Source organism: Poecilia reticulata, chromosome 15 (assembly GCF_904066995.2).
Source record: "Poecilia reticulata chromosome 15, P_reticulata-male-v2, whole genome shotgun sequence".
Taxonomy (NCBI): domain Eukaryota; kingdom Metazoa; phylum Chordata; class Actinopteri; order Cyprinodontiformes; family Poeciliidae; genus Poecilia; species Poecilia reticulata.
This window is the reverse complement of record NC_088844.1, coordinates 5,498,764-5,509,942: the sequence shown is the minus strand read 5'-3', so window position 1 is coordinate 5,509,942 and position 11,179 is coordinate 5,498,764. Positions and strand designations below refer to the sequence as shown.

Here is an 11,179-nt window from a genome sequence, read left to right as displayed (position 1 = left end):
TTAATAATGCTGCTTGACTATCTGATGCTATAATAAATGTACTTACTTCCCTAATATCATTATCAAGCAACCATTCTAAGGCCAGTATAATACCTGATAATTCAACTGTAAAATAGCTAAATGATCAGCTGTTCTCCTCTTAATCAAGACTTTATGGTGTGGGATATTCACTGCTGCCCCAGTTCTACCACTATTTGGATCTTTAGATCCATCTGTATACATAACTATGTTGTCTTTATATCTTTCAAAATATCTATCAACTACAACCCATTCTGGAGTCTTTCCCTTTTTAAGAATTTCCCTCAATTGAAAATCAACTTCTGGAGATCTAAATAACCTCTTTATTTGCTTGAGCTTTCCTTACTTTTGTCTCTAAACACAGAACTGCATCCATCGTATTTCTCCCTTTACGAAAACTACTCTGAAATGGACAAAATGTATTTTTACTCTCGATAAAATATGAAAGCCTATCTGTAACAATCCTCTCCATTATTTTCCCTAATTGAGATGTAAGAGCTATGGGTCTATAATTTGACGGGTCTGTTGCATTTTTACCAGGTTTTAACACAGGAATTATAACTGACTTTTCCATTCTGCAGGGATACTCCCAGTCATCCAAATCAAATTAAACAGTAAGAGATGAATGTTTAAAATGTTTTAGCATTGAATAACACACTCCATCCTTCCCCAGAGTTGATTGCTTAGCATTATTAATAGCTTTTTCTAACTCATACATAGTAAAAGGCATATCTAAATCCTGATTTGAAACTACTCTCCTAGTAGTAACTTCTGGATTTTCATCCAATAAATTTTCTTTATTACTTTTCATATCTTCAGATAAATTTTCTGAACTATGCACCTTAATCAACGTTTCTGCTAATAACTCTGCTTTTTCTTTATTACTAACCGCAATTTTCCCATTTAATTCTAAAACAGGTAAGGAAAAACTCTTTTTAGCACCATTCATTTTCTTAATAACTCTCCATACCTCTGACAATTTAGTCTCTCTTCCAATGGAATTACAATACTGTCTCCAAACAAGCCTTCTTAGCTGCTCTAATAGTCTTCCTAACTATAGCTTGTGCTTTCTTATATTGAATTAATGCCTCAAAGGTATGGCATCTTCTTACCAAATTTAAAAGCTTTATTTCTTCTCCTTATAGCAATACTACATTGCTCATTCCACCATGGAATAGATTTTTTATTTCCTCTTCTCCTTGTTTTAGAAATTGAACATTCAGCTGCATTAATAATGACAGACTTAATCTTTGAATAACGCATCTCCACATCACAAAACAAGTTCTCACCCAGTTTATTGATTTGACTATCAACTAAATTTTTAAATAACTCCCAATTAGTGCTACTTAACCTCCATCTTGGAATCTATCCTTCGTCTTCTTTTATCACTTCAGAACCAACTGAAACTAGAATAGGAAAATGATCACTGCCCATAGGAGAATCACTCAGCACCTCCCAAGATGTAATTCCAGCTAATCCATTTGAAACTAATGTTAGATCTAAAACACTCTTTAAATTCCTACAGCAATCATATCTGGTAGTGCTGCCATCATTAACGCAAACCAGTGAATGTAACTCAAGAAATTCTTCAATAGCCAATCCATTTGCATCTGTATTAAGACTCCCCCATAAAATATTATGAGAATTGAAATCACCACACCATACAGTCTTACCTACATTTTGTTCATTTATTTCATTGAGATCTTGAATGGACAACTTCTTGTTAGCATTATAAAAATTTATCACAGACATTTGACCATTTTCTATCCAAATCTTAATAACTATTGATTCATAATTCTTCCCTATTGATTCCACTTTATATCTTATACCATTTTGTACAAAAGTTGCCACTCCCCCTCCTTGTCTTTCTTTTCTATCATTCCTAATTGATGTATACCCAGGAATTTTGAAATCCAGATGAGGCTTAAGCCAGGTTTCTTGAATCTGAAATATATTTCTTAAACTTTAGACCATTACTAATAAGACTTCTTGCATTCCACTGGAAAATAACTAACATAAAGAAGAAGGGCCACCACTGCATGATTGAGGTTGAAAAGATTGAGTCTCATTTAATGTTTCCTTAATTGATTCCCAACTAACATTCTTACAGTCAAGATACTTTTGGGCTGCCTTCACTATTAATTGAATTTTTTCCGTTTTTCTTTGTGTTTGAGCAGTGCAGTTAACTACCTCAACCATGAACAATACAAAATCTTTCTTTGTCATGAGTAGAGTGTCGCTTTTAATCTTGGAGCATTCTGTACAATTAGATTCTTCTTTTTCTCCTCCAGACACTTTCTTTGGGTATAATATTGGTTGTACAGGAACTTTTTTCGTTGCTTCTGCATAAGTAATGAGGGTAGTGACTTTATTTTTCTGAACTTCCTCAGCTCTTTTACTAGCTACGCTTCCCCTAAATCCTGAACTATGCCCACCTCCACAATTACAACATTTCAGCGGAGCTCCTTCCTCACATTTCCCATACTCATTATCCCCAGCACATCTCCCACATTTCTGTTTCCCCTTACACACTGCCGCGGCATGTCCAAATTTCTGGCATTTAAAGCACCGCAACGGCGGAGGAATAAATGGTCGGACATCATAGCTCATATATCCCACAAACACTTTGTCTGGCAGACTGTTCTCTACAAATTTTAGCATGATAGAAAAACTGTCACTCCTCTCTCCATTGTTATTTCTTTTCAATCGTTTGGCTTCCGCCACTTTCCCTCCTGAAACATTCGATTTGATCTCATCAACTGGCACATCAGGTGGAATACACGAAATGACTCCGCGTATATACTTCTTGTCATCCAAAAGTCTCCCTCTCACATTCTCACCAAGGACTCTTTTTATATTCAGTGCCCTTTCTTTTTGTTTAACATCATTACAAATAATCAATAAAGATCCATCTCTTAGTACTTTAACAAATTTCACCTTCCCAACCACTGAATTGATTTCTTTAGCAAGCTTTATTGGATTCCACTTACCAAAGGACACACCCTCTTTAACAAACTTCAAAACTATTTTAAATTCTGCCACCGTAACCGTTTCTGCTTCAGTCTCGGAAACAGATGATTCTATTTGTTGTCTTGATTTTTTCCGTTTATGCTTAGCTTTTTGAGTATGCCATATTTCTTCATTTTCCACGCCATCAGCAACCTCTTCCATTTCTGCAAAATCACTACCTGATACATCATTTCCCTCTGACATCCTTCCAACCATTCACAGTCTGGCCGTGCCTCCGCCGCGAGCATCCACTCCTCGAAAACTGGCACTGCATGCTTCCCAAGACGATCTTCTATAAGTGTTTCTCAACCTTTTTTGGGCCAGCGCCCCCCTAGCCTTTATCCAGGTTCTTCACTGCCCCCAACCAAAGAATTTGTAGGCTACTTTGCACTGACTATTATTTTATTATGAATATTACTATCACTATTGTGGATGTTTTGATTTTTATGCTTGTTTCTGTATGTATCATCAAAATAATTTACCAGAGAACAAAAAAGCAAAAAAAAAAAAACAACGTGAATAGAAATTATTTTCACACGTGTGTACAGAAAATGTAATGGACATTCAAGTTAAAATTGGTAGGCCTAACAGCAGCCAATCAGACTGGAAAAAAATATTCAGTAACACTTTATTTGAATATTATTATATTCAGTAACACTTTATTTGAAGGGGGGTGAATAAGACTGTCATGACGCTTTATGACTGTTGTCATAAAGCGTCATTCGGTAAATTATGACACTTTAAATACAAAGTTGACATTATTCAAAATGTCTTTGTTATGACATCTTGACATTAACCAATAAATCATTACTGTTTAAACTTTACCTTTAATAACATAAAGTTACCTAATTTTTAAAGTGCAATCAGTAATAATTTTATAACAAATTTGTATCAGTAATGATTTCTTGGTTAATGTCAAGTTGTCATAACAAAGACATTTTGAATAATGTCAACTAGATGTCATAATTTACCGAATGACACTTTATGACAACAGTCATAAATATTCATGAAGATTTATTCATGTTCATCACAGGTGTTATGTCATGTTTGTGACAGTGTCATGACAGTCTTATTCGCCCCCCCCCTTCAAATAAAGTGTTACCAAATATTCTTATTCTTTGCCACTTTCTAGTTGTTAAATCTTCCACAAAATGACCAGATAAAAGATGTACAACATGCCAGTTTAAACTTTGAACTATTTGCAAAACGACTGAACTCTGCACCATTAAAACATGGATAGAACTGTAACTACATTAATCATAGCTCTTCTTTTCAGCGTTTCTGAGAGTTTCTGGTGGCGCAGCTCTGTGCTGCTTTCAGGAAAGTGGGACATCAGAGTATCATCCATAAAACTTCACCCACAAGACATTTATTGTGCAAACCAGAGCTTTCAGTGGAACAACAAAAGTTCCAGATCCTTTTAATGCTATACAAATATGAGACAGTAACATGGATTATATCTTTATATAGACCTGTCTATTGATTTATAGATTAATAGTTTTACTGGGCAGAAATTGCAAAGAACAAATCTGGTTCTTAATCAAATCCTAATGAGTCAAATTGAAAGTGTCATTTGGTTTCCTTTGATTAGTATTATCCTCTCTTTTGTATTGAGGGATTACTTTATTTAAATGGGTTCATTTTTCAGAAGGATATAAAGTGAGGGTTTCGTAATTTTAGTAATTACATGTTTATAAGAGCAATTTTCTGTTGTCCTTCCATGGAAGCGGGCAGCTTTCAAACGGAAATAAAACATGTTTTAATATAATTTGCTGTTTTGACATGATCACAGAACTGCCAAAACACATGTACAAAAATAAAAATGCCAGACAAAGTGAGTCACAGCACCGTCATCAGCCAGTGTAACGCTGAACTGATGCGGTGAAGCTAGTAGCAGGAGAACAAAGCTGCGCCAAAAAGCTTCAAACACTGAAGAGAAGGAGAGCTGCCATCAATACAGTTGCAACCAAGCATGATTTAATGTTACAGAATACAGTTTTACCAAGTTTCTCAAAATCTAAACTGGTATTGTTGTGCATATAAGGTGTAAAGTTTACCTTCGACCAAACACCCCCCAAAAGAATCCCAGAGCCCCCTACCGTCTTCTGAACGCCCCCCGGGGAGCGGTAGCACCCATGTTGAGAACCGGTGTTTCCAGAGTATCAAATTATTTTTGGAAGGCAAATGTTATAGATTTAAGAAAAATCACTAAAACTCAAAGCTATAAGTATAAGCACTGGAAGAGGTTGGTTCTGTTGGCAGGAAATGTAATGTCCATAATTACACTAGAGATGGATGACGACTGCCCACTAAATGTGAGGCAGACATGTACCTACTGACAAAACTGGAACTGCTCTCAACGTAGCATAACAAAGTTAAGTTTGAACAGAGACATGTTAGTGTAGTGTAATAAGCCTACTGATTAGGAGCAGTCAGTTCTGCTCAGAAACCTCTGGGTGATGCCTCCAGTGGTCAGAGTGCTGTAAGGGCAGGCAAGCTCTGACAAGACCACTCGTCTCCAGCTGGAAGCCCTCTGCCTCGCTGGGACCTGAGGTGTGGAGCAGAAACACAGAACCATCAACTGGAGTTTGCTCATGAGGAGAGGACCAAAATACCTGCTGAGAGGTGCAGAAGTCTCACTGACAGTTATAGGAATTATTTGACTGCAGTGATTGCCTCAAAAGGTTGTGCAACAAAATATTAAGTTAAGGGTATTATTTTTGCCCAGGTCTGTTGCATGAGTTTACTTTTAAGAATAATTCTGCTGAGGCATGTTTGATAACCAATGTCTGACTTTCACGTGTTCATTTTCATAGAATTTCTATTCATTATTTTCTTTGTCAGATTCAAGTTGTTTCTGTGACCATTGTGGGTTTTTCTTTCATTAACCAAGGGATACCAACAATTTAGTCCAAGTTTGTCCCTCCCAGCCAGGTTGTGAGGTAGATGATTGTTGTCAAACAATCATGACATGTCATGACACAAACACTAAAAAACATACAGTAGAATCAATTAAAGTGAAAACTCTAAAATTACAGTCCTTGTTATCTGGATTTAGAGACTGTGTTTTTCTGACTTCTGATGCTGGTGGAAGAAATGTTGAAATAATCCTGATGAACATGAAATGATAAGACAAACACCATTTTAGGTTCTTGAAAGTAGTCACCTTTTGCTTTGATTACTGCTTCGCACACTCTTGGCATTCTCTTGATGAGCTTCAAGAGGTAGTCACCTGAAATGGTCTTCCAACAGTCTTGAAGGAGTTCCCAGAGATGCTTAGCACTTGGTGACCCTTTTGCCTTCACTCTGCGGTCCAGCTCACCCCAAACCATCTCAATTGGGTTCAGGTCCGGTGACCGTGGAGGCCAGGTCATCTGGTGCAGCACGCCATCACTCTCCTTCTTGGTCAAATAGCCCTTACACAGCCTGGAGGTGTGTTTGGGGTCACTGTCCTGTTGAAAAATAAATGATGGTCCAACTAAACGCAAACCGGATGCAATAGCATGCCGCTGCAAGATGCTGTGGTAGCCATGCTGGTTCAGTATGCCTTCAATTTTGAATAAATCCCCAACAGTGTCACCAGCAAAGCAACCCCACACCGTCACATCTCCTCCTCCGTGCTTCACGGTGGGAACCAGGAATGTAGAGTCCATCCATTTACCTTTTCTGCGTCTCACAAAGACATGGTGGTTGGAACCAAAGACCTCAAATTTGGACCATATATGGAATAGAATAAAATAAAATTATAGAATTAAATAAAATTATTACATTTTTTTAAATAGCTTTGACTTTCATATAACTTTCATTTCCTGGCACAGGGGGCATAAAGGAATTCAAGGCGTTCTACTACAAATCAGGAAATTATATGCTCAGACCTGCATTGTAAGTTGGAAATAAATGTAGAAAATAACATAACAAATAAATTAATAAATTGGTTTCCAAAAGTAGAAATCATTTGCAAACCAGAGATGTCAGTAAACTAGTTTGACTACATTTAATAAAGAATAATCTAGAGTTTGATGTACCATCTGCACTGATAACAGAGTGCTACTACTACACCCTTGAAAATAGGGGAGACAGAAGTAGGGGTGATTTTTCACTACTGCCCGATGCAGCAATTTCATGCGAAACAGCTCTTTGATTAAAACCCCCAGTATCCCTCTATAATTCAGTCCAAGTATGGGCTTACTGGCTGACTACTGATATACAAACAACTTCCTTTGAAAATAATGCAAATAACATTATAACATGGCAAATAAAGTTTTGAACAAGTTTCTTACTGTATTGACACTTTTCAAGTTTATGTCAATAGATAAGGATTACTACATAATGTAAAAAAAAATTTAAGTAAATTTTCCATCCATTACTAAGCACAATTTTCTTTGCAGAGTAACAAGAGGAACTGGTGCTCAACTCAAGCAATTTACAGAAAAGAAGTAAGGTGCACACTACACGAACCTGGACAAATAGAACAAACAAACATAAAAAGACATATTTACGACTTAAAATCATTTATATTACCAAGTGCTTCACTTTGGGGTTGTCTTAAACTGTGGCTTTATCATTATCAAGCAACAACTGAAGACATTCATTAGTACATATTTAACAAATTTTTTCTTTTCTTTTTTTTCATTTCAAAACCTGTATCTCTTTTCCTTTAAGACAAGAAGGTCCAGTTGCAAAAACAACCTCCAAAAAGTATTCACATTTAAATCTGATTGACTGCTCAGCAGTCCTTAAAAGGCCCATATTGATTGCATCAGGGCCGTTCTCATATTATCAATGAAGAGTCGTTGGGAGACCATTGTCTACTCCACTGAAACTTTGCTGAAAAGAAGGTGGAGTTTGTGTGAAATGGCTGTATTGAGGATATAAAATACACATCCCTGAGGGATCTAATGCATGCAGGAAAACTCAATTGGAATCACTGATGCTAGCTTATGTCATAAGTGCTTATCTTTGGGGTTATTCTGGTTGTAAGTGTATCAAGAGTAAGAAGAAACTGCAAACAAACATTACAAGGCAAAAAGATGACCTTAACATAGCCACTGATTTGATTTGTGCATACAGCAAGTGCTAACAGTTGGGGTATTCTTCGGGTCTTTTACTCGGAATGGTATCCGTTGACAGTCTTTCTGAAATAGCTGGAGAACACAGTGAAATGGAACATGCCATTGACAAGATTTCTGCAAACAGTAAGTGCTATTTATATTTTGCATCTCACTCCACAAGAGGATTCTTTGCTACATGTTTTCCCAACTTGGAAAAGAAATTCAAATGTCAGTTCTAACTTGAGCATAATCTTGACTTTCTTGCTGAAAGTGCTATGTATTGTGAAAGGCACTTTTGTCAAATACCACAAAATCTGCTCTGGCTATGGAAGCACTGCTTTTGACGAGTCACTCTTAGACCACCTCAAAGAAGGCACGTCGGGTTTTTCCATTGCCAAGTGCTTTTCTTTGAAGTATTCTTGGTTGTGAGTTTATCTTCAACAGCAAACAACTTGAGTACAGTCTTCACTAGACTCTGAAATTTTTGCACAATTCAAATTGGAACAAATCTTCTGTGAACATTCAAGTTGTGTTTTTGACCCAGTCACTTTTGGACCACCTCAAACGATGCACTCATGGCTTCTTGATATATCCAAGTGTTTCTTTTGGGGTTGTCTTAATCTGTGGCTTTTTTGTCAGAAAGAAACAACAGAAAACAACAGAAAACCTTTTTCATGAAATAGTGATTCCCATACTGTTGATAATTAAAATGCACATTTGAGGCGGCACAAGTGAAGGTATTCAAAAGACTGGCTTTGAAAAAGTATATTTCAAATCCTGTTTTTATTTTTCTTTTCGAAAAGAAGGTGCAGTTGCAAAAACGACCTCCACCAAGTATTCACATTTAAAGCTGATTGACCACTCAGCACTTCTCAATGGTCCGCATTGATTGCGTCAAGGCCATTCACAGAGTCGTTGGAAGACCATTGTCTTCTCCACTGAAACTTTGCAGAAAAGAAGGCGGAGTATGTGTGAAATGGCTGCACTCAGGATATAAGATGCACATCCCTGAGGAATCTAATACATGCAGGTCACCTCAAATGGAATCACTGGTGTTAACTTTTGTCATAAGTGCTTCGCTTTTGGGGTGATCCTGCTTGTAAGTTTGTCATCAACAAGAAGAAACTGCAAACAAACACTGGAAGGCAAAAAGATGACCTTAACACAGGCACTGACTTTTTTTGCATACAGTAAGTGCTAACTGTTTTGGCATTCTTCTTGTCTTTTTCTCGGATCTCTTGACATTCTTGCTGAAATAGCTGAAGAACAGCAGAAATAAGGCACAATCTGAACACCAAAGCAGCTATCATTGAGAAGCTCAAACAAAAGCACCACAAGTCCACATCAGGGTTACCTTAACACAGGCACTGACTCGATTTCTCTACACAGTAAGTGCTCTTTGTTAAGGTCGTCTTGTTGTAGTCTTACTGCAATTATCATTTCATGACAGCTGTGTTTCCAAACTTGAAGAAGCCATTGCATTATCACTTCTATTACCTGGACTTGAGCACAGTCTTGAATATACTCAGAAAGTGCTACATGTCGGGGTAGTACAAATGTGACTAATTCGTCTGTGGCTATGAAAAAAGTGATTTTGACCAGGTTACTTTTACAGCACCTTGAAACAGAAACTTGTGCTTCTTTTTCAGAGTTCCCTACCAGTAACAACACAGACCTAATACCAAGCAACAAGTTTACCTGAAGATTGGCACTGACAAGATTTCTGCAAACAGTAAGTGCTATTTACTTTTTGCATCCCACTCCACAAGAGGATTCTTTGCTACATGTTTTCCCAACTTGGAAAAGAAATTCAAATGTCAGTTCTAACTTGAGCATAATCTTGACTTTCTTGCTGAAAGTGCTATGTATTGTGAAAGGCACTTTTGTCAAATACCACAAAATCTGCTCTGGCTATGGAAGCACTGCTTTTGACGAGTCACTCTTAGACCACCTCAAAGAAGGCACGTCGGGTTTTTCCATTCCCAAGTGCTTTTCTTTGAAGTATTCTTGGTTGTGAGTTTATCTTCAACAGCAAACAACTTGAGTACAGTCTTCACTAGACTCTGAAATTTTTGCACAATTCAAATTGGAACAAATCTTCTGTGAACATTCAAGTTGTGTTTTTGACCCAGTCACTTTTGGACCACCTCAAACGATGCACTCATGGCTTCTTGATATATCCAAGTGTTTCTTTTGGGGTTCTCTTAATCTGTGGCTTTATTGTCAGAAAGAAACAACAGAAAACAACAGAAAACTTTTTTCATGAAATAGTGATTCCCATACTGTTGATAATTAAAATGCACATTTGAGGCGGCACAAGTGAAGGTATTCAAAAGACTGGCTTTGAAAAAGTATATTTCAAATCCTGTTTTTATTTTTCTTTTCGAAAAGAAGGTGCAGTTGCAAAAACGACCTCCACCAAGTATTCACATTTAAAGCTGATTGACCACTCAGCACTTCTCAATGGTCCGCATTGATTGCGTCAAGGCCATTCACAGAGTCGTTGGAAGACCATTGTCTTCTCCACTGAAACTTTGCAGAAAAGAAGGCGGAGTATGTGTGAAATGGCTGCACTCAGGATATAAGATGCACATCCCTGAGGAATCTAATACATGCAGGTCACCTCAAATGGAATCACTGGTGTTAACTTTTGTCATAAGTGCTTCGCTTTTGGGGTGATCCTGCTTGTAAGTTTGTCATCAACAAGAAGAAACTGCAAACAAACACTGGAAGGCAAAAAGATGACCTTAACACAGGCACTGACTTTTTTGCATACAGTAAGTGCTAACTGTTTTGGCATTCTTCTTGTCTTTTTCTCGGATCTCTTGACATTCTTGCTGAAATAGCTGAAGAACAGCAGAAATAAGGCACAATCTGAACACCAAAGCAGCTATCATTGAGAAGCTCAAACAAAAGCACCACAAGTCCACATCAGGGTTACCTTAACACAGGCACTGACTCGATTTCTCTACACAGTAAGTGCTCTTTGTTAAGGTCGTCTTGTTGTAGTCTTACTGCAATTATCATTTCATGACAGCTGTGTTTCCAAACTTGAAGAAGCCATTGCATTATCACTTCTATTACCTGGACTTGAGCACAGA

At 37.3% G+C, this 11,179-nt stretch overlaps 1 long non-coding RNA gene across 1 annotated transcript in view; it reads left to right on the top strand.

The window, feature by feature from the left end:
- Window positions 1-8,196: 8,196 nt before the first annotated feature.
- The window catches only part of LOC145555156 (uncharacterized), a 4,323-nt gene continuing 1,340 nt past the window's right edge, over window positions 8,197-11,179 (top strand). The window contains exons 1-2 of the long non-coding RNA XR_014091250.1: window positions 8,197-8,222; window positions 9,728-9,810. This is a non-coding gene — a long non-coding RNA (uncharacterized LOC145555156). The remainder of the gene's footprint in view (window positions 8,223-9,727; window positions 9,811-11,179) is intronic.